The sequence below is a fragment of the Echiichthys vipera genome, assembly GCF_963691815.1.
Source record: "Echiichthys vipera genome assembly, chromosome: 9".
Classification (NCBI taxonomy): Eukaryota; Metazoa; Chordata; class Actinopteri; order Perciformes; family Trachinidae; genus Echiichthys; species Echiichthys vipera.
The window spans coordinates 29,953,863-29,976,540 of NC_139834.1; the positions used below are offsets into that span (position 1 = coordinate 29,953,863).

A 22,678-nucleotide genomic window follows, 5' to 3' on the forward strand; every position below is an offset into this window, starting at 1 on the left:
CCTCCACGATTCCTCCAGCGTCCTGAGCTGTCCCACAGAACCTGAGGGGCTTTAGAGGGGCGAGCAGGTGGACCAGCAAGTCCACGGGGAGGCCGAAGAAGAGGAGGGGAAGGGGGGTCTATTGGGAAGCCTGATGTGGGGGAGGGTCACAAAGTGAAGGGGAGGGGTGGTGGTGGTGCAGGTGGACGGATAGGGAGCGACAGAGCGAGAAATTAATTCATTGATAGATTCCGATCTGAAGCAAAGAACCGGGAAGTGAGTGTGGATGGAGAGATTAAGGAAAAGGCGAAGAAGAATGGAGACACACACACACACACACACACAGACACACACACAGACACACACAAGGAGAGAAAAGAGCTATTCCCAGTTTGTCAGCCTCCCAGTTGGCTGTATGACCTAAATTCACCTAAATTCATTATTCATTACATACCTCACATTTATTACTCCACACACAAACACACACACACACACACACACACTCACACACACACACACACTCACACACACACACACACACACACACACACACACACACACACACACACACACACACCATGCTACAGCCTGGAGCAAAGAGGTGGTGACCAGGTGATTTCATCTTTGTGTGTGTGTGTGTGTGTGTGTGTGTGTGTGTGTGTGTGTGTGTGTGTGTAGATCACACTGCTGATGTCCTTCACATCAGGCCTCATGAATATGTAATATAAATGTCATTTTAATAAAGCACCAATGAGTTAAACAAGTCTGTGTGTGTGTGCGTGTATGTGTGTGTGTGTGGGTGTGTGGGTGGGTGTGTGTGAGTGTGTGTGTATGTGTGTGTGTAACCTTGACTGGATAATTTAATGTCAATTTCATGAGAACATTTTGACACAGAATGCGTCTTCAAACTGTTCACTGCTTTGTTTCATCTGTTTTCCAATAATAAACATTATGTTTACGCCCTTAAGCACTTGGTTGCGGCCGTGGTTAAATAATGTTGAAGTCAGATATGTGCTGATCCGATGCCGTGTGGGCGGAAAACTTTTTAAGAACAGCGGTTGAAAAGAGAACGTTTTCGATCGTGTGGACGAACGCTTAGACTTTAGAAAAAATGCCCCTTCATAATATGACTGGCAACAGAAATATTGAAACTGAAAAACCAAAACAGACATCTACAGTCCGTCTCCTGGCATTTATTTATTAAATTGTATTTGGAATGATCGCTGCAGCTGGACGTATCTTCAGATAAAATATGAGATTTATTCAGTTCCAAGAATTCAGTCTGGAAAGAGTCAAGTATGTTTCTGGTAAAGTCACACTCAGGGTTATTTCCTGCCCTATGACACTCTGACCAAGGCAACACACACACACACACACACACACACACACACACACACACACACACACACACACACACACACACGCTGCCTTTGTGTCTAACTAGACTGGGTGTCCCTGTGGAAGACGGGAGAAGAATAACTCAATGAACACGAGGCAGTTTCTGACCCTGGAACAAAGCAGCTGACAGAAGGACAGACCTCCGACCAGCCGCTGCATGCCGTCATCTTCCTCTCTTTTATTTGTTTTCTTACTGTTTGTGTCTCATCCTCCATTATTATTTTCATTATTTTATTTTCTGCCGGTCCGTCAGTGTGTGCAGCTTTTCCCTGTATGTGAGTGAAACCTGCTCTAGGCGAGGCTTAAACATGAAAACTCCCCCTCGTCTTATCAGCTTCAACCACTAAAGAAAAGGCTTTAACACAGAGAAAAGCATCCCACTAGCATTCATAAAGACACAGTAGATTTACGTGAATAATATTCTGGTGATGGTTGGGATCTTTAGCAGAGAGTTTAAAGCCTTGAAGAGCGTCTCTACGGACCAGAAATATCTCAACAACTATTGGATGGATCTTTGTGACTTTCATGTTGGGGGTTCATTCATTCCGAGGATGACTTCAATGATCCTCAGACTTTTCCTTAATGACGCTCACGTTTGTGGTTTTAAATGTTTTATAAACCACAGGACTATGTCAACATAAAAGTGTACTAGTTTGATTACAACTCTCAAATATTTTATCTCTATCATCTGTCTTTTTTTAGTTTTTATTATTAGGTTTATATTTTATTATTATGATTATATTTGTATTATTATTTTTGTATTTTATTATTATAAAAGTTACTACGTTCCTAGAGTCTCCAAAAGTAGAATGGGAGGCAGAGCCTTCAGCTACCAAGCTCCTCTCCTGTGGAACCAACTCCCAAGTTATATTCAAAATACAGACACTGTCCCCATATTTAAGAGTAAACTTTAAACTTTCCTTTTTGATAAAGCTTACAGCTAGGGCTTACGAGCCCTTAGCAATGTTGTTATTGTTAAGCTGATTTTGTTCTGCTTAATGATGCTGCTATAGGCCTAGTCTGCCGGGGATAATACTTTTCCTGATACTCTTTCTCTTCTCTCTGTCTGTGTCATTCATGTCTCATCAATTTTTTATATTATATTATTATTATATATATTATATTATATTATTATTATTTTGTATTATTATTTTATTAGGATATTTTAATTGTATTATTATATTCTGTATTATTTTATTATTTTAATAATTATTATATGTGTTATTTTATTGTTCTTATATTATTATAATTTTATTATTATTATTATTATTATTATTATTATTATTATTATTGTTATATTTCATCCTGTATTAGTATTTAACTATTATGATATTTAATTATTATTATCATTATTATATTTTTTATTATTTTATTATCAGGTATTTGTATTACGCAGCTGGAGTAAAAACCATAAGAGTGTAAAAACACAGAGAAATAAGTGTCAGGAGTTGAAAAAGACAAGAAAACATAAATATTAGTCATCTCTTGCGTGTGTGAGTTTCCTTAAAAGCTGCAGCGATTATTTTCAGGATCTGCCTATAATCAGTCTGATGTCTTCAGAACAACAAAGAACAACTGGACATGTTTGTTCTCTTTGAGTGATTAACAAACTTTGTTATTAAATCGTTATTTAAATGAATGAACAAATCTACTCCTACTGTTTGTACGTATTTATCTGCCTGTCAGAGTCCTATCATTGTGTCATTGTGTTTTACCAGCACAACCCCACGCCTTTCACATTCAAATCAGCTCTTATTGGCGTGACATTGTTTAGCCACCTCTGGATCACCCCTCTCTCCACACACACACACACACACACACACACACATGCACACACACACATACACGCACACACACACACACACACACACACGCACACACACAGCAGCGTGTTTGTTTCTGCCTCTCTCTCCACTATCTCCGACTGCATAGGGGTGTCTGAATCGGTCATTAGTGACGGTATGTTGCTGGATGAACAACAGCTCCCGTGCTGGGTGGCTCCCCAACCCCGACTGGGGTCTATTAAGATTTAGCCGAGAGGGTGAGTGGCACCAGCTGTGACAGGCCACAGTGTAACAGAGGGCTCAGGGCGGTTTATGCAAGACCCACGGCCATACATCCATCAACGCCTGCACACACAAGTCAGAGGAAGCAGCCAAAACGTAAGAGTGATGTAACTATTAATGAACCATAACGGTAAAAATATCACCATTAAACAGATCATACACTGGAGATCACAATTAGAGAACAACTCATAAATACTTGGTTTATTCTGAAATACTGTTTTTTTTTTTTATTGTTCAGTCTATACGACCACTGTACTAGCATGTTTTTTTTTTTTTTTAGATAACCAAGGCACTTCAACAAAAAACCTTTACTCCAGTTAGTGAACTGTGTTAGAGAGTGAGTCAGAATGGACGCAGATCAAAGCAGAGCAGTGTGAGAAACTAGTGATGTCCTGTGGGTGCAGATGTGCTGAAGTCATTCAAAGCTGTGGCCTCTACACTTCCTGTTCATTTTTGAATCCTACAGAAGAAAACATTGTTGAAATCTTCTCTTCTGACACAGTGATCACTGTTCTCTAAGTTTGATCACTGTGTTTTTCACTAAATAAAGGTTTTTGTGGAAGTGCCTTGGTTATTTAAAAAAACATGGTAGTACAGCAGAGATATAGACACAGTGGATATTTTGGATATTTATACGTAATTCTCAAATTTTGATCTCCAATTTATATACGAGAAGGATCTTGGTTTAAAATGATGTAATCCTCTTACTGCACAGTAATTGATTGATCTGATCTAAAGATGGGAACAAAGTCTGGATTTAAAACATGAAATCATTATTAGTGACGAATAATGCTGCTAACAGAGTGAAATGTCCCAGCAAGTGGCTTCACTGTCAATCAATACATGACATGATCATGTATCATGTGTGTGAGACATGGGCTCAGTTAACCAACGCCATTAAAGCACTGCTGACCAGCAGAATCAGGGAGCAGGACTGACTCATGTTGCATTCTGCATCCATTAAGTCCCTTTCACACATGCACTGCCGTTAACATGGTCATATATAAAATCATCTAAAATCAAAACCATAACATTTACAGCATTCATTCTTTTTGCAGCAGAAAGTTAAGGCTTCAATCTTTCAGGTCGCGAAGTGATGTTACGCGACGTTACGCAACGTTACGCAACGTTACGCGACGTTACACGGCGTTACACGGGGTAACACAACGTAACGCGACGCTACACGACGTTACAAGCCGTTACACGGCAAAAAACCCAGTCAAAACAGCCCTTTTTAAAGCTTAAAACTGCTCGTTTGGGCAAGTAAAGTGAGAGTTAAAGTGAAGTAATTCCACTTTTGCTCTAAAACGGAAGTACAATTAAAAAAACAACACAGTGCATAAGTGTTCAGGCAAAGAATAAGTTGAATTAATGTGATAAATATAAAGATAAAGCAGCTTTAAATGAGCATTTCTAAATATAGAGAAACAAAAATAATTGTTCATAGTTCGTGCTCCTCTTGATATCATGGCTGTCAAACTTAGTGAGGTGATAACTAAATGTTTATATAACATTTATTAAATAATATTTAAAAAATTCATCATCACACACACACACACTAAAACCATCCCCCCGCCTACACACATCCTTCAGAAAACACACACATGAATGGAAAAAAAACACCACCGACTGTGAAAAAAAAGAGGAACAAAGCCGTTTTGAAGTCAGGAGTTTAGCATTTGTTCGTCCCCATCTTGGTATTTTGGAGCTACAAGTGACCATACTTGGACTTGAGGATGCTACAGAGGACCCAGGTGACGTTTCTGTACTAAGCCAAATGCTAAAAGTGAAAAACTTTACAGATTTCCTCTGGTGGACTTTTGCCGGCTGGTGAGTGCTGAGCTTCTGGCACCATTAATTTAGTTTTGTTTAGTTTAGGAAGATTATTGTCATTACTGGAACATGTTGGTACATGAAGGGGAAGGAAAATGAAAAACAAAAGCCCCTTAAATAAGTGCATACTAGAGTTTGCAGCAGATAAAGATGAACTAAATAAATGTGAGACAGGTAATGTGAGGGGGGAAGCACCACAAATGACTCGTCAGGTTGTTAAAAGTTTGAGTGCATTAATAGAAATGTTTTAAAGCAGTGCACAGATTTTCAAAAACAGCAGCATCTAAAATCAGGAACTGGAGTAAAACTGGCTCACATCATACACTATATGTCCAACTTTATCTGCATATCACTGATCTCTCACAGCTGTACGAAGATGTAAAGCCCAGCCCAAGAAACTTGCAACTACTTGCAACGTGCAGGTCTGCAACGTTCTGAAACCTGTCAATTCAGACCAGTGTGACGGGATGGTTTATCATCTCCATAGCAACGACTCTCTGTACTTCTGTTCTGACCTGCTACTTTTCAGGCTTTTCTTTATATCTGGATATAATTTGTATGATCTTAAAACATAAATAAAGACAGATATAGTAAGATACTTGCATTTCTATAGCGATGATACAGAGAAAATACCGTTCTATTTCCCTGATTCACTGCTTTGCTCTGGATAGCGGTGCTCCCTCTCCTCATTTACTCTCTTGCTCACGCAACCCTTGCTACAAGCTGATTGGCTGTTGATACAGGTGACATGTGTTACATTCTAAAACCAGCTGCTGGAGACTTGACGAGCTTGAGTCTACATTGAGACAACATCAGCCGGTTAAAGTCGAGATGAGGCGGGTTAGTTCACACCCCTGCAACGTTTCAATGTTCTAAAATGGTTTTGTCCCGTCGTGAATATTTGGTCCGAACTGGACTTTCAAAGATGGTATTTAAACAAACTGGATGACTTCACATCAGCTTCTCTGGATGCAGAAAAGCCACAACTGTGTCTCCGAAGTTGTGGCAGTCCCAGTTGGGAGATCGTGTTTCGTTTTCTTTCCACTCGACTCAGGAGAGCTTCTCCCTTTTATCTCCCCCTCACCCCTCGCTGAGAGAACAGGAAGGAAGGTTTAAATTAAAAGGAGATTTGATGCTTATCATATTATTCAATCAGTTGGTGAAAATGTCAATTTGCATTGTGTGTGTGTGTGTGTGTGTGTGTGTGTGTGTGTGTGTGTGTGTGTGTGTGTGTGTGTGTGTGTGTGTGCAGCCTCTCGCCCATCCCTTTCTGTCTCTCCCCCATCACCATGGAAACCTTCTGACTCCAGCAGCACACAGCAATATTTTTCTCCCCCATCCCCCACGCTGCCCCTCCTTTTTCTCCTCCCATCCCCCACTCCATCCCTCCACACCTCACCGTCGCTTTCTCTCCGGTGCCACTCCCTGTATCTCCTCGATTCACCTCTCACTCTCTCTTTCCTCACACAGTTTCTCTTCCCATTGTCTCCCACCTGGGTGACTAACCCCCCCCCCCCCCCCTCCCCTCCCCCCCCACACACACACACACACACACACACACACACACCCCGGTGCTCGGTTCGACTCGACCGGTATGTTTTCCTTTTCTCCCCCCGTTTTTGTGCAGTGTCTTAAAGCGCAGCAACACAAACACAAACTCAATCAATTTCCCAGAAACACACGGAAAACAGATGGTGAGCTGTGGGAGAAGTTACAGAATCAGGGACTCGCTGCAGGTACGAGGAGATACAGGAAAACAAAGCAATGAAGACTCTTAAATTTACAGTGATTATGCACACGAGGGGCTCTGCTCTATAAAAGATGCTCTAATAGTTTTGTATTACAGCAGACATTATTTTTGATGTCCAAATTACTCCATACTTTGCTGCCCAGTGAGTCGATCCACCGATAAATTGACTAAGATTTGTTAGAAATGGAAAAACAATTGCATTTATTTGAGCTAGTCGATTAAATTTATCCCAAACTATTTTCATAATCTAGTAATTGTTTTGAGTGATTTTTAAGGCAAAAAAATGCAAAAGAATGTCTTTGATTTGTTGACAGACATTTGAGGACGTCTTCTTGGAATATGGGAAACATTTTTTTTACCGTTTTCTGACATTTTATAGAACGAATAACTACTTCAACGGATTAAGTGAAAATATAAATAAACATTGCTACTCAAAAACGTTACTTGAGTACATGTAACTGTACATGTAATGCGTTGCAACCCCCTCGGTGGTGAGTCAGATACATGTCATATATTAGTCAGCTAGTTGTCACTGTTTTTTCTGTTTTGAATGGATATGTTGTGCAACACGTGGTTATAACTCATTTGAGTGACTGATGATATTGTTGGTCAGATATTTTGCTGATAAAAGTGTCCTCTGTGTTTGAGGTCACTGCATGAATGGACTTTTGTCATGGTTCAACTGCACTGGCCAGAAAAAACACAAGTCACAGATTTGCAAGAGGAAGTGTGTGTGTGTGTGTGCGTATGTGTGTGAGCACTTGAGAACCAACCAACGGTGGACTTTTGCCATTGTTACACATTTGCCAAAAGGGGACTTCTCGCCAACAGGAGACACACAAGTCCGTTGTTGGTCATGCTTTAAATCAAACTAAAATAAAACCCTCTGGTGATATTTTTACCCCAACTTTTGCCAAAGGTTGTTTGCAGTAATATTATGGTTAAAGACCACGTGTGTGTGTGTGTGTGTGTGTGTGTGTGTGTGTGTGTGTGTGTGTGTGTGTGTGTGTGTGTGTGTGTGTGTGTGTGTATGTATATATATATATATGTACACCCATTAGCTCAGATTAGAGACTGTAGGAGGGTCTTAACAGTCCCTCTGTGTTTCTGGTTTTAATCTCCCAGAAACAGCTAATCTAATTTCAATAGCTTCAACATATACAGTGAACACACACACACACACACACACACACACACACACACACACACACACACACACACACACACACACACACACACACACACACACACACACACACACACACACACACACACACACACACACACACAGAGGAAGAGAAGGGTTGAAGACATGAGGAAGAAGAGCTCAGTGGAAAAAGGAGGGTAAAAGAGAATAAGGGGCATTCCTCTCATTTCTCAACACAAAGGCCTCATTCTGTGTTGGAAAAAAGGAAATACAAGAGAAAGAAAGAGCAAGAACAGAGGAAAGATGGATCAGAGGGGGGCGTGAGAGAGATGGATGAAGATGGATGAGGAAAAAGCATAATGAGAAATACAGAGGAAGCCACTGAGAGAGAGCAAAAGTCAGGCTAATCTCATTTTGTGGGCCCAGACCTCCCGCTGACCCGCCGTCCTGCAGCTCAAAGCTCTTAGTCCGGCTCCTAAACCTTTCTCCGGGGACTTTTATTGACTTTATAGACTGGCCAGGGCAAGAGAAATTCATGATGTCCTTTTACTCCAATCCACTATCTTACAAATCTAGATGATACAAGGAGCCCAGACAGTCAGTCCGTCTGTGAGGCTTATACAGTCAGACAGGAAGCAACAGTCAGTGGCTTTAAAGGCCATTTAAATCGACGACAAAAGTGGGATCAGAGTCAGAAAATGTTACTATGCACAATATTACCGGATATAATAATAATTATTATTATTAATATAAGATAGCTCGACTTGTTGTTGCCCATGGGGCAATTGTTGGGTCTCTGTAAAACGTGAATAACTCGGAGTGTGGTATAGACCTACTTTATAGTTGAAGTGTCTTGAAATAACTTTTAATAGGATTTGGCACTGTCAATAAAACTAAACTGATTTGAATTGAATTAACGATAGTTCTGTAAGCGGCACTGAGACATTTTGACAGGAAGCATGAAAGTTCTTTTATAATCACGTCAAGTAGATCTGTTGTAAGGATGGAGTCGACATCAAGATGATCATTTCTGTTAGCGCTTTAATAGTAAATTCCATTATGTGTTAGCATTGAGCTATCAGACTATTTCATTTGTTTTTTTTTAATTGTAAATCAGTAAACATTGCAATGATACTCACTAATAATTTGTCTTGTGGTTGCATTATTTTACAAAATATGAGCTATTCTTTTTACACATTTCCAGAACAGAAATGTGAACATTTGGATAAAGCCAGGTTCAAAATTCTTGTTTCATTTTGTTGACATATTAGTGTCAAAGTTTTTTTTTGTTTGTTTTTTTACAAATATCTCTTTTATCACTCCATAAATCAGAAAATACAGCCTTTAAAAAATCTGCATGTTTTTATGAATAAATGCTGCATAAATGAGGCTGTGAATGTAGAAACCTTCAGAATATATCGCTAATAAAAGTGTAAAGTTTGGTGTGTGTAAGTGCTGCTGAAGTGCAGATTTAAAAACATTTCAACACATTCACACATTTGGAGACACTTGAGGTGAATAGAGTCAAAAATATGAACTAACAGATATCACCATGAAACTTCCCCACTTCATTACTGACATTAAGATGATTGTTTTGTTTTTTTATATTACATCAGACTCTTAAGTCAGTGTTGTGTGCTTGTTGTATCCAAATGGATGGGGACAGGGAAGAGGGCTGTTGCTAGCTGCTAGAGAGGAGGTCCAGGAAGGCACAAGGTTTAGTCCCAACGAACTTGTGTTTGGCCACACTGTGCGGGTCCCTTGGCACTTATACAAGACAACTGGAAGGAGTCAAAACCCCCACAAAAGTTTGTTGAGTATGAAAGCGGCTTTAGGTATGGACTCTATAAAGCCAAGAGGCTGCTAGGAGTAAGTTGGCATCTGCACAGGGCAAGATGAAAGAACTTTATGATCACCAGGTGAAAGTCGTGTTTTTCTCCCAGGAGACAAAGTGCTTGCACTGTTGCCCATGACTTCTCCCTTTCAGGCAAAATTTTCTGGTCCATATATATTTGTTAAGAAAGTGTCAGATCAGAACTATGTGATTGCTACTCCTAACCGTAGATCCTCCACTCAGCTTTCTCATGTTAATTTATTGAAGCCATATTACACCCGGGCACATCAGCCACAGATCAGGAAGAGTGTGTCTATCCTGCAAGTTTGTCCATGTATGTCTCTCCTCCTGCTGGGGCAGGGCAAGGGGTGGGGGGGCGTACCAGGCCCCGATGAAACTGTTCTTTATGGTCGACTAAAAAACGTGCAGTCTCTGGATAGCATGTTTAGTCATTTAGACGTTAATAAAGCATAATAAATTATCTGAGACGATTAAGCAGTATCCATGTCTGTTTGGTGATACACCTCCTCGAACACATTTGATTAAACATGATTAAGATGTGTGAGATCTTATCATGTACATCCAGAGAAACGCAAATTTCTTGACTTGGAGGTCAAGTATGCTTGATAATAGTATTGCAGAGCCATCTCGCTCTAGCTGGGCATCACCCTGTCTGCTTGTGCCAAAGTCTGATAATACTCCCAGATTTTGTTCAAACTTCCGTAAAGTGAATAATGTCACAAAGTCAGACTCGTTTCCACTTCCCCGAATGGATGACTGTATTGACCAGGTGGGATCTGCTAAGTTTGTCAGCAAATTTGACTTGCTGAAAGGCTGTTGGCAGGTTCCATTCTCTGAGAGAGCACGAGAGATTGCTGCGTTTATTACACCCACGGGTTTGTATTCATATAATGTAATGCCTTTTCGGTTGCGGAGTGCACCAGCTACCTTTCACCGCCTGATGAACAAGGTTGTTGGAGGTCTGGAAGACCGTGTTAGGAAGCTGTTTGATCGTTTGGCTAACGCACGTTTGACTGTTAACCACGGCAAGTTTGAGTTTGCGAAGGCCACAGTTTCTTATCTGGGTCGTGTGGTGGGAAAGGTCAGAGTGTGTTTGGAGCGTGCAAAAGTGCATGCTATTGATGATTATGCCCCGCCCGCAACTTAAAAGGAGCTAATGCATTTTTTGGGGGCTAGTGGGTTACTACCAGTGATTTTTTCTACGGTAGTTGCGCCCCTTACTGAAGGCTAAGGCAAAATATGTTTTGTCCTCAGAGGGCCAGACAGCTTATTTGTAACTCTCCTGTGTCCCCAGTGGGAGAAACTCTTCAAAATGGAGGTAGATGCCAGGTATGTTGGCGCAGGCGCAGTGTAGTTGCAGCCTGATGACTTAGGTGTGGTCAAGCCAGTGTGTTTCTTTTCTAAGAAATGTAATAGACATCCACTGAACTACTCAGTAATAGAAAAGGAAACACATTGACTCTATCTTGACTCTGTGCCTTTGGTGGTCTCTGTGCCTTTGGTGGCCTCTAAAATGTTAGTTTTAATATATATTTTGCTCTTGCTGTGTATTCCATGGTTCCTGTAGTGTGTTTTGCTTCTGTCCTCTTAAATAAGCTTCCAGGATCCAGTTGGTGAGGATGGAGGGCAGGGAGTTACGGGTTATTTGGGTTCACAAGCGGTGAGGTGTTTGTTTTTGTTTGCACTTGGTAGAGTTTTTTTTTTTCCTACTTACTTATTTACTTTAAGTGTATATTTATGTGCATGTGTAAACACCCTCATACACCCTCATACACCACTGATTTCGACCTACACACCTCATTGTTTTCCTTGTTTGCACAATTGTTTAATAAATGTTACTTTTGTTCATGTTCAGTTGGCGTATATCTCCCATTTTATGTTATGGCCTTTGAGCCGGTCGTATCAAATACTGACATTAAGATGAAATGTTATGTTTAAATATGCAAATGAGGCATTATCTAATGTTAACAGAAAAAGTGAAGTTAAATAAATGTTTTCTTTCCACCAGCCTGAAAGAAGACGGAACTAAATGTCAAAATGCAAATCGGAACTTATGCACAAAGCTGTGTTAGAATGCAAATGGGCGTTACGCTGCCAGCTCCTTAGTACAAAGTCTGTTGTGTAATGAGACTCAGTTGTTTATAACCAAATTCCGGACTGGCTAAATGACTGCGGCGTAATCCGCGTCATCTTCTGCCTCCTGCCCGAAGTATTTCCAGTTAGTGAGAACATGTTGGAATTAGAGAATCTCCTGTTTAAATGATTTTCCTGTTGAGAAGCCGTGTTTCATAAACCTATTTTAATGTGCATTTTAAAAAGTCGCATTAGAAAAGCTTAATGCAAAAGGTCAAAGCCGATCAAACTTCCTCACGTGCGCATAAAAGTTTTTTTACACTCATTTGATGGGGATTTTGGGGTGATGCTAAATTGGATATGGAAACTTAATTATATCAAATGTATTCTGACGTAGTGAACATTTACCTCACATGACCGATCATCTATTTCCTGTCGGCACCGATAGATGAACGAGGCGACATCCTGTTATCCTCTACTTCTTCTACTCTGTTTATTCGGAGATTACAGCAATGCGTAGCCTTCTGATGACAATACACAGAAGTGTGTATTTCACTCCAAACCAGTTGATGGAAACACACCCAAATCAAATTTCTTTTTGTTGCAACATTTCAAAAGTTTGCTTAAAATTAATTTGGCATTCAAATTGAAACACACATATGAGAAAACGGCTCATATCTTTTCCATCATCTGGGGAAGACTTTTTGTCCTTTATCCATAAATGTGACCATTTAAGAATATTTTACATTACAGTCAGAGAGACTGATGCTGTAAAATCGAGGACACATTGTTTAAAAAAAAGGCTGCATGTGTCCTCTATAGTCTGTCTGGTGGTTGTAAAGTAAAAGAGCGCTAATGTAAAATCCCACCAGATGGTTTCAGTCAACTTGACTACTGCCAAACATGCGGAGGAGGAAAATAATTTGGCTAAAAAATCCTCCTACGCCATTCGCTCCTAGCTCTCCCTCCTCCTCCACCTCTCTCATTCTTTTCCCAGTGCAGACTCTTTTCATCTCGCATTCTCTCTTTTTGGAATCATTCTCTTTCATCTTTCTCTTGTTAATGTCTTCTCCATCCTCTCCTAATAAACTTTTCTTCTCCTCTCCTCATCTTCTTTGTCAGTCTCTCCTCTCAGGTTGTGGCCTAATTTGAGGTGTTCCCCAGCCAAAGCACTCTTGGTGTGAGAAAAAACCCGAAATGCAAACGACAGGAGGGGGAAAAGAGATGTTTGTGCGAGTTAAATGACGTTGCTACGAGTGAAAAGAGGAATTCAAGAGTAAACAGTCAAAACAGAAACCTGGTGCAAATGTATGAAAGGGAAATACACACCAGGGAGTAAAAAGTGAAATGAATCCTCTTTGTATGTCTGTTTGCCTTCAAGACAAAGCACAGCATCCCTATTTGGACAATCGAACAGCTGGATCCAACTCTAAAATATGAAGATGTTATGCTTATCTTTGTCATCCACAACAGTAGTGTGAATATCTTTGGGGGCCTTTTTTGACTGTTGGTCGTAAAAAAGATAAGGCATTGGAGGAAAAAGTGCAGTGCTCAAGATCCGCTCATCTGAAAGTTTCTTGAGATATACGAAAGACAGTCATACATGCATACACAGAGACACCAAATGTGGTGTCAATAGCACAAAGTGTTCAAAAGATGCAACGTGTTTTGTAAAAGAAGCTCCACCCACAGCATTGAAGCAAACTTTGAGGGCCAGCTGTAGCAAAACAGTATCAAATATAAAAAATCTGAAAATGTCACTTTTTTCGGGAAGTTCTTCACCAAATGCTCATAATTTGCAGGAGTCGCCAAAAAAAAATAACAACTGATGTGGAAACAATTCAAAATGAAGAAAAATCGATCTAGATGCAAATGGGTGTGGCTTATATGGATACTGTTTTGTTATAGTTTTTGTTTGTTTTTTCCCCCTACATTGAGAAAAATTTGTATGACCCAAGTGTTTGGCATGACATAGAAATAATAATAAATGAATGAATGTATAGGCATAGATCCGTCTGGACCCACAGATTCCAGAAAAAGATTATTTTGAAACTTAGGTTTCAAAAGCTACAGGCAAAAACACAAAGTTTGTCAATTTGGTGCCCCCGTCCGGTCAAACTGCACCAAATCACAGGGTCTCTGGCAATACAGCCTCAAAGTGTGAAGTAGATCGGAGGAATGGTTCTCGAGGAAAAAAAACAGACAGACAGACACTTCTTGCTTTATAGTTAGACAATAAACTATTTTTTGGGACATCTCACAGACAAAAAGGATTGATTGACTAATTAAGTAAATGGAGTGCTGCAGGGTATTTTTGTAGGTCGACCCTGAAGTAAGTATCGCTCTGGTTTCCTCCACAGAAAGCCAACAGGATTTTTTTCCATTGGATTCTGAATTAATTAATTGATTAATTATTTGTACTGTCAAATCAGAACAAAAGTTATCTCAGAACACTTTCCACATTGAGCCGGTCTAGACCACATTCTGACAATTCCCCCATGAGCAAACAGCAAGTTGTAATGGCCACATCAGACACAGCCACTTTGAAACTGAAAATAAGCTCAAAATGTTTACGATACTTACATGTTTTGTTTAGCGAGGTAATCGTCAAAAATTAACCCAACTTATGATTTCTGAAGCATAAATGCAATTGCCAGAAGCTAAGATAAAGGCTATAAAACAAACTGCACCACTCACTAGCTTCCACCTGATTTCTCATGTACCTCGCGGGTGACGTTTTGACTGACGTATTTCATCTTGTAGAGTATAACATTAAAATATTTTCAGCCTGCGTTAACCACTTATTTTAGGCATCTAACCAAAAACACATTAAAAAACCCAACTGACTTTAAGACGAGGGAAGCAGAAGTGCACAACTCATTTCTGTGTTTTAGGACTCATCCCTACAGAACTCTCAGATTAATCAATAAAGAAAATTATCTGGAGTTGCGGTCAGAAAATGAATCACAAGAGCTGACAGAGTGAGATAGCCTAAGTCGCTTCCCTGTGGCACTCCGCTCTCCCTGAACTCATCAACATTAAGAAAACACACTCCAAAACAAGGTGAATCTCCCACAGCAGGAGGGTGAACAGACAGAACCGGTAAGCGTGGGGCGGGCAGGCAAAGCACTGTCATTTAATTTGCAATACGAGGATGAAAAAGAAAGACCTGGGAGAAAAAAAGGAAGCGGTCGTGAATAATTGAACATTATAATGTTGTATAGTGCTGCGTTTCATTCAATATTAATATAAACCCGCTGCTGCAGATGACGTATTAAGATATTAAAAAAGCTGAATCAAGTCAGTCAGACAGACACTCCCTTAAGACTGATTTACCCACACGGATCCTGTTTGTCTGGCAAAAACATGAATGGTGGTTGGTGTATTTTGAAGTTAAAGGTGCAGACAGTAAAAGCAGACAGAAGGGGAAGTGTGCACTAACATGCATGAATATAGAGAGTGATACACACACTTGTATTATGTAAGACTTCTTGCATACACCGACACACACACACTTAGATATGGAGACACAAGCAGCATTGTGGGATGCTATTGTTGTCATCTTACCTCTGCAGGTGTTGCAGCTCTCTCTACGCTCCTTTTATCCCCCTTTTTTTTATCTCTCTTCCTCTTTGTCACACCTCCTCTCTCTGTTCGTCTCGGTGTCTTTATTCTGTCTTTCCTGTCTACTGAGTCGTGCCTTTTCTTGTGTCTTCTTTTGCACTGATGCTGCAGTGGTACATTAAACACACCCTTCTGAGCTCTGTCCTCCTCCCTCCCTCCTTTCCCTCCCAGCTGCTCCCTGATTGGCTGCTTCACAGAGATGACATCAGTCTCTTTCATTGCAGCCTCTCTCTGTCCCTCTCTCTCTCTCTGACTGTATTCCCCTGGTACCTCCTGCCCCTCCCTTCTACTTTACCTCCATGCTTCCCCCCTCCTGCTTTTACCTCCCTCTCTCTTTCCTCTCTGTTCTGGTTTTCTTCTTTTACTGACTGGACTGTAAGAACAAGTAAATGAGTAATTAAAAGGCAAATGTATGACTATTGTTTATTGTTTTATGCAAAACCATTGACTGTAAAAAAAAAATAATGCAATAAAGCTGCATTCTCTCTCATGTCCAGCAGGGGGAGACTCCACTTAAAGCTGCATTCTCTTTCATGTCCAGCAGGGGGTGACTCCACTTAAAGCTGCATTCTCTCTAATGTCCAGCAGGAGGAGACTCCACTTAAAGCTGCATTCTCTCGAATGTCCATCAGGGGGAGACTCCACTTAAAGCTACATTTTCTCTAATGTCCAGCAGGGGCAGACTCCACTTAAAGCTGCAATCTCTTTAATGTCCAGCAGGGGGAGACTCCACTTAAAGCTGCATTCTCTCTAATGTCCAACAGGGGGAGACTCCACTGGCTCCATAAAGAAGTGTGATTGTATAGAAGTCAATGAGAAAATGGGCCTAAACTTCTCTCTTGATTTATTTCCTAAGTAGACATTTTCCTAATGAGTTCATGTCTCAATCTCTAGTGTCAAGTCTTCTTCAATACAGCATGATGTTCATTTAGTCAATGATGGTCCATTTAGAGTCAAACAGACCAGAAAGCAGGGGATGCTTTAGGGCGGGGCTACACGGCCACCTGTCAATCAGGATAGAGGTTTAGTGAAGTGTATCCACGGCAACTGCGGGGATTCAAATAGAACAGGTGAACATGTTTTTGGGTGTTGTCTGTGTTAAAGTCTCAGAACGTTGACCCTTTCACGGTGGGTTTTTAACTTCATTAGAGTTGACTGAAAAATGTCTTGTTTAACTTTCGGTTGCACTTAATCTCTATAAACAGACTCGGCATGTCCGTGTAGAGAGCAAGAGGCAGAACACATCAGCTGTCATGCAATCATGGAAACCATCAGTTTCTGTCTGAGAACGATCTTTTTGTTATTTATCTGCAATCACATGCAGACATCTGTTTACAGAGACGCCATCTCTCAATTTCAAGTCCAGTATTTCTTGAGTTGCTAATCAGTCCATTGGGCTGCTTCTCGGGAGAGGAAGTCTTGCCTGGATATCTGGCTACACCGTAAAAACACGTAATATAAGCCGTTACCCTCAGAGGTTAACTTGCTGTCAGATAGCTGATGATCAGATAGATTCTTTTGCACCTTGCTAACAAAAGCTATACAACAAAATCAAAAGTGTTAAATTGCTAGTGTTGGTGTGTTAGAAATACAGTCAATTCAACACTTGTTCAGTCTAATTGAACTATGTGAGAGTTAGTTCCTCAAAAGAGTTGGTGTTAATTCAGTGAGCTAAATCTAAGCAACTCTGTCCAACGTATCTGTGTATTTGTTTTTGCTATGTTTGACTCAATCGAGTATCTTTGTGTAAGTAAAAGAAACGCAGCATTTCTATGTAATAATACTTTGTGGATATCACTGAGTCCTGTCTGCAGCGTGACCATAGACTTTAATCATGACAAAGACACGTGTTAAGGTTAGCATGATTGTTCTTTTGATGGGTGCATTAATCAATTAATCGATGAATACATAATTTGCGTAAGTATACATGTCAAGTCAAGTCAAGTCAAGTCAGTTTTATTGTCAAAAATTGCAATATGCATGACATACAAAATGCAAAAAATGAAATTACAGTCCTCTCAGACCCAGTGCAATCGGCATATACATACAACATAATAAAAATAATAAAAATATACAAAGAGTAAAAATATACAAAGAGTAAAAAATGTAAAGTGGCAGTGGATTGTAAAGTGAATAGATAATAATAATAATAATAAATAGACAGTAACAGTGCAATGACATTTGTTGAATTGAGGTAGAGCGGTATTGTTCATTAAAGTGAGGTAGTGCAGTGAAGTGCAAATAGCAGTTCGAGTCCGAGTTCAGATGAAATGTGTGTGTGTGTGTGTGTGTGAGGGGGGGGCATGATGTCAGATGAAGGAGGGAAGGGGCGGTGTAAGAGTCAGAGGGGGGAGGGGGGGCAGAGTAGGGAGGGAGTTGAGTCTCCTGACTGCCTGGTGGCAGAAACTGTCTTTTAGCCTGCTGGTTTTGGCTCGGAGACTCCGCAGTCTCCTCCCCGACGGCAGCAGGCTGAAGAGGCTGTTGGAGGGGTGGGTGGGGTCACCTGCGATCCTGATGGCTCTGCGGGTGAGACGGGTGTTGTAAATGTCCGACAGGGGGGGGAGAGAGACACCAATAATCCTCTCAGCTGCCCTCACGATGCGCTGCAGAGTCTTGCGGCAGGACACGGTGCAGGCGCCGTACCACACGGTGATGCAGCTGGAGAGGATGCTCTCGATGGTGCCTCTGTAGAAGGTGTGCATGATGGGGGTCGGGGCTCTTGCTCTCCTGAGCTTGCGGAGGAAGTACAGGCGCTGGTTTGCTCTCTTGGCCAGTGATGCTGAGTTGTTGCTCCAGGACAGGTCTTCAGAGATGTGCACTCCCAGGAACTTGGTGCTGCTCACCTGCTCCACTGCAGCACCGTCGATGGTGAGTGGAACATGCTGGGAGTGCCGTCGTCTGAAGTCCACAACAATCTCCTTCGTCTTCTCCACATTCAGGCGGAGATTGTTGTCCTTGCACCACGTGGCCAGGTGGCTCACCTCGTCCCTGTAGGCGGTCTCCTCATCGTTGCTGATGAGACCGACCACAGTTGTGTCGTCCGCAAACTTGATGAAGAGGTTGGAGCCGGATGATGGTGTACAGTCGCGGGTCAGCAGAGTGAAGAGGAGGGGGCTCAGCACACACCCCTGGGGGGCCCCTGTGTTGAGCGTGATGGTGCTGGAGGTGTTGCTTCCAACTCGAACTGCCTGTGGTCTCCCCGTCAGGAAGTCCAGCAGCCAGTTGCACAGGGAGGTGTTGAGCCCCAGCTGACTGAGCTTGTGGGTGAGCTGCTGAGGGATGATTGTGTTGAATGCTGAGCTGAAGTCGATCAACAGCATTCTGACGTAGGAGTCTCTGGTCTCTAGGTGGGTGAGGGCTGAGTGGAGGGCGGTGGAGATGGCATCGTCGGTCGAGCGGTTGGACCGATATGCAAACTGGAAAGGGTCCAGGGTGGGGGGGAGGGCAGACTTGATGTGTTGCATGACTAGCCGCTCGAAGCACTTCATGATGATGGGAGTGAGTGCAACCGGGCGGTAGTCATTGTGGCAGGTGGGGGACGACTTCTTCGGGACCGGGATGATGGTGGTGGCTTTGAGGCACGTGGGGACAACAGCCTGGCTCAGTGAGGTGTTGAAGATGTCCGTGAAGACATCTGTGAGCTCCTCAGCACAGTCTCTCAGGACACGACCAGGAATGTTGTCGGGACCCGGGGCTTTGCGTGCGTTGGTCCCTCTGAGGGATTTCCTCACTCTGTCCGGGGATAGCGTCAGCACCTGGTCGCCGAGAGGTGGTCAGGTCTTCTGTGCCGGGGTGCTGTTGTCAGCCTCGAAGCGAGCAAAGAAGTCGTTCAGCTGGTCTGGCAGAGTTGAGGAGTTGTCACAGGTCTGTGGAGAGGGCTTGTAGTCTGTGATGGTCTGTATCCCCCGCCACAGGTTCCTGGTGTCTCTGCTGTCTCTGAAGTGGTCGGCGATCCTCCTGGAGTATTGTCTCTTGGCTATCCTGATGCCACGTGACAGGTTGGCCCGGGCTGTCCTCAGGCCCATCTCGTCGCCGGCTTTAAAGGCAACGTTACGAGCCTTCAGGAGCCTGTGGACCTCCTCTGTCAACCATGGCTTCTGGTTGGCCCGGATGGAGATGGTTTTAGTCACCGTGACGTCTTCCATGCACTTCCTCATGTAGGACATGACGGTGTCTGTGTACTCCTGGAGGTCTGTGGTGTTGTCGTAGGTGGCTGCTTGTCTGAACATGCTCCAGTCAGTGGTGGAAAAGCAGTCCTGGAGTGCCTCTGACGACCCCTCAGGCCACACCTGAACCTGCTTCTTGACTGGTTTGATGACCTTCACCAGGGGCCTGTGAGCTGGCATTAGCATGACAGTGGAGTGGTCTGAAGCTCCGTGGTGGGGGAGGGGGAGGGCTTTGTTTGGATAACAGTAATGTTTTTGAAATAAAATCAACTATAAAATATATCTATGTTGGTTTATATATAACACTCTCCACAGTGTTAATGTAATTTGATTCTTACTCAGTGTTTTAAACATTTTTTTTTTTACTTTTGATACTACTGTCTTTAGTATTCAGCCTGAGGCTGCTTAGGGCTCCTCTCCTTGTCCAAATATGGTCACATCTGGTAAAAAACAAACCAAAAAAACAAGATGGCGATGGCCAAAATGCCAAACTTGAGGCTTCACCATGGTAGTCCACAATCCAACGGGTGACATCATGGTGGCTATCTCTATACCTCCATTTCTTTACACAGTCTGTGATCTGATACTGAACTCACATGAACTCAGTGGGGTTAAAATGGCTGAACTCCAGTGGACAGACTGTAAAGTCACTTTAGATCAGTTTCAGTCTCTGCACTCAGAGAGCAGCAGCCCACATCGTCTTACACATCAATCTCCCTCACTCTCTGTCTCTCCGCATGCTTTTCCCGCTTGGCTCCTCCTCTTCTTCCTCTTCATCCCCCTGTCACTAAAATGGAAATCCTGTTCACTTGTGTCCCACGATGAAGGCTAGTGACACCTATTTGGCATTTTGTTATCTACTAAACAGAGACTGCAGCCAACACACCCCCACTATGTCTGTGTGTGTAATACAAACAAAAACTGGGACAGATGGACAGTGTCTGTTTAAGGGTTTCTTTTTGGCAGAAAGGTACAGTTGGAACACTAACAGTGTCCAGTTTGCGTGTGTTTGTTTGTTTTCCTCAGCTGTCCATCCTCCTTGATTAAAATGACACAAACCAGCAGTCAAATAGTAAATGTGCACAGTAGCTGCTCAGCACAATAAAGATGTGGGATAGACCTGAACTAGCCTGATATCAACTCTGTTTCCATCTTCAGTCTGACATTGCCTGCTATGTTTATCAGTCATATATACTGTATGTAGATGTCTCATTGGCCACTCCTGTCTATTCAAGACTATATCAACACGGCCGCCATCTCATACATGTATGGCTATGGACGTCTATCCACTTTTAAGAAAAGAATGTCTCAATTTTTTTTTAGCTGATTTACAATCTGTGTTTTTTGTTACAAATGTCAGACATGTATTTATGATACAGGACACTTAAAAATGCAGGTTTTTACACTAAAATACCTTCTCTGGAGTCGATAGTAACAGTAATAAAATTTAAACGGGTATAAACGTGCTAAGTACCATAAAGCCCGGGGCACAATACAGACGGACAGTGTGAGTGAGCCCTTAGTTGTTTCGGTCTCACTCCCAACGCGTCAAATACTGAAGATTGGTCAGGGCCTTTGGCGTTAGTTACGGACTAAAAAGGTCTCCTTAAACGTACAAACCCGACGCAGAGGGCTTTCAACTCATTCCAATGTAAGCCCGTCCGAGGCGATATTTGAAGCTTAGGGCTATCCTTTAACGTCCATATCTGAAGTTTTGGCTCTCCTTAAACGTCCATATCTGAAGTTTTGGGAAGTCTTTAAATGAGTTGAAAGCCCCCTGCGTCGGGTTTGAACGTAGGCAGGACGTATGCCTCTTTTCGCATGTGTCCATGGTGCATTGTGGGTCTATTTGATTACATCCTTTTTCATCGCTTGACACACGGACTATTAAAGGTAAGTAGCTAGTAATAAATAGTGCTAAAAACTATTTGAGAACGATCAAATGTGTAAATCATTGCATTCTTTGTCCTTTCGCCGCCTATTAACGTAATAGAAACTAGATTATTATCGGCTGTATAATGTTTTAAGAGCTCAGTTAACATTCATTTAACTAAGCAAGCTAGTCAGCTAGCGCGGACAACCGCTAACGTGATATTTAACTTTGATGATGCTTTGTATAAATATCCGTGTTCACAATAGCTAATATTAATTGAAAGAGATCGCTCATCGTTATTGTTTTAGGTGTTTAACGTTATATGCGTTTACACGCTCCCAATTAGTCTTACGTTACATGAAATGGTAAGCTAAAATGATATGTATTTTATATTTAATCTTTTCTTTTAATCAGGCTGTCTAGTTGAGATTAAAACATATTTTTAGACACCCTAGATTACGTAAAGACACGTACAGGTGCAAAGCCAGGAATACATTAGACACGGTAGAGGACAGACAAAACAGGTGTACCGTCAAATATGTGACCCATTTACTATGTTTGTGACTATTTGTGCATGTTTTAAGGAAGAATGCATTTGTTAATATACCACCTAACGTATTTTGTTTTCAATAGACCTTTTCAACGGAATTCCATTGCTAGGCAACAGCCTTGTTCCTTGTTTACTTCCTGACAGCTGGTGTCATTCACATACACTGCAACAGGAAATAAACTAGGACTGTTGTGGAATGTTTAAGTTTACATCTTTGAAAAGGTCTATAGGTATTTCTTAATTCATAACAAGCATTTATTGCTACCTTCTAGAGCCCTCAAGAAACTATCACATATACAGTTTTTATAAATTGACTTGGAAAAAAAAACTAATTTGGGGACATAGGTCCTGAGTAGTATTATGC

At 41.8% G+C, this 22,678-nt stretch overlaps 1 protein-coding gene across 2 annotated transcripts in view; it reads right to left on the reverse strand.

The window, feature by feature from the left end:
• Positions 1-15,808, reverse strand: part of LOC310952195 (neural cell adhesion molecule L1.1-like) — a 68,214-nt gene extending 52,406 nt beyond the window's left edge. For both annotated transcript variants that reach the window (XM_083920725.1, XM_083920724.1), the window contains exon 1: positions 15,669-15,808. The gene's annotated coding sequence lies outside the window, so the exon portion shown is untranslated. The remainder of the gene's footprint in view (positions 1-15,668) is intronic.
• Between the last annotated feature and the right edge of the window lie 6,870 nt (positions 15,809-22,678).